The following is a 2,257-nucleotide window of genomic DNA, read 5'->3' on the forward strand; positions in this document are numbered from 1 at the left end:
ATATATATATATATAACAAGCATAACTAAAATAGATACTACTTAAGTAGGTAAAACATTGTATATGCTCCATAATTTTCCAATCGAAGGTAGGTGTTGATAGACATTTAACTTCTAGCAAAAAAGTATTAAATCGTGGCAAAGAGGTTTGGTTGTGATGTCAACAAATTGTTCTTCACAATAAATAAATTGCTTCTTTTTCTCAAGATAGGGTGGGGGTAAAGCATAAACATTTTCTTTGATTATTTTTTTGATTAAAAATCATATAACTGTATCAGGTATTGTAAAAAATTACATTTGTCATAGTTATGTTAATTTAATTATTTTTAATTTAATAAAAAAATTATCCTTTTATATTTTAATTTTACTTTGCCTAATGAAAAGCTTTTATAACAACAAAAATATTATGATATAATTAAAGTCACAAATTCTAAAAGTATTATGCAATATTAATGTGATGACTTGTTTAAGACTAAACATTTCAAAATTCTGTTTTTTTTTTTAAAAAAAAACTCATATCCAACAAATAAGCTCATATAAATTAAAATTGAAGAAGTTACTACTTAACACATGAATAATATTTATTTTTGCTGGCAAAAATAGTAAAGGAGAGGATATATTAAATATTTTATATTTCATATCGATTAATTATGTTGAAAGGATTTTCATTGACCATTTAGAAAGAAAATGATGTTACGGTGAAACTTATCAGTAATTTATCGAATATACACATATTAAGCTGTTATAGAAATTACAATTTTAATTAAGATTACTCTTAGCTTGTTCCTGATTAGATTTCGTGATAAATATAATGAACAGAGTGAAAGTATATGTTTTCGATTTATAATTCAAAATCTGAAATCAAACCAAGAAATTAGCTTTTTTTAGAAAGAAAAAAATCCCAATCTGAAACTAAAAAGCCATCCCAAATAGGGAAAATATTTCTATTCAACAAAAATTTTCGATTAATAAGAATAATATTGTATACCTTATTAAAAAAAATATTGTAATTATTACAATATCGATCTATTATAATTTAAATTAAAAGACACACTTGTTCTTGAGTAGATCTTATCCCATGGACAGGAAAAGGCATAAAAACAGAATGAAAAGTTGAAATATGAACAATTTGTTTTAATGGGTGGAACTATTTTTCGAGATAGATGATTAATAATCAAAAAAACAAGTGTGGGCTACAGATATTTAAGAGGATAAAATATGTAGTGCTTTTGTGTTTTGCTCTTAAAGCTAGCATGGAAATAAAAGCCAAAGGGACAACCATTTACACTTTTGCATGCCAATTAAAATACATTAGTATATTATTTCTATCCATGAACCAAAGTCGCATGGAAATGAGATACCGTATGTGGTAAATGAGTGAATTGAATTAAATTGGGATATGGCAAATAAATGAATTGATGAATTGGGATAAATACATGCACAATTTCTTCTTCTTCTTCATTTTTTTTGTTTTTTTGTTTTTAAAAAAAAGGTGAATAATTCCATCAATGTGTCCAGACAACCTTTTTTGTTTAAATGATACATTGAAAATGGAGTTGGAGGATTAAAGTGATACGAGGTTAAGTTGGAGCGCCAAAATGAAATTTAATGATAAGTTGAAAGGGTGATGTATGTGGTTGGCCTTAATAAATTGATAGATTATTGATCTCTCAAAATTACTTGTTCTGAAATGAGCCAAAATAACGAGATTTAAGAGTATCAGGTTATGTTACGATTACAATTGTTACAGTCGATTTGTATCAAAATGAATATACTTGTATTCATTTTAGGACAATTGAGACGATTAATTTGTATCACATATCGAATATAATTGTATCAATTATATTAACGAACACAGTCTATGTTGACGAATACAATTAACATAATACAAATTGTCATAATACAATTAATATATAATATGTACATGTCACGACCCAAAACCGAACCGCGACTGGCACCCACACTTACCCTCCTATATGAGCGAACCAACCAATCTAAACCTTAACATTTCAATTTAATATCAACAGAAAGTAATGCGGAAGACTTAAACTCATTAATAGAAACCAATTCAATAACTTCCAAAATTCAACATCTATTATTCCCCAAAATCTGGAAGTCATCACCACAAGAACATCTATGATCAAATTACTAAACTAAGAGTATTCTAAGAAGCTAAAATAAACAAAAGCTAGTCCATGCCGGAACTTCAAGGCATCAAGACATGAGGAAGAAGATCCAGTCCAAGCTAGAAGCATTAG

This window comes from Solanum pennellii, chromosome 3 (assembly GCF_001406875.1).
Source record: "Solanum pennellii chromosome 3, SPENNV200".
NCBI classification, from domain to species: Eukaryota; Viridiplantae; Streptophyta; class Magnoliopsida; order Solanales; family Solanaceae; genus Solanum; species Solanum pennellii.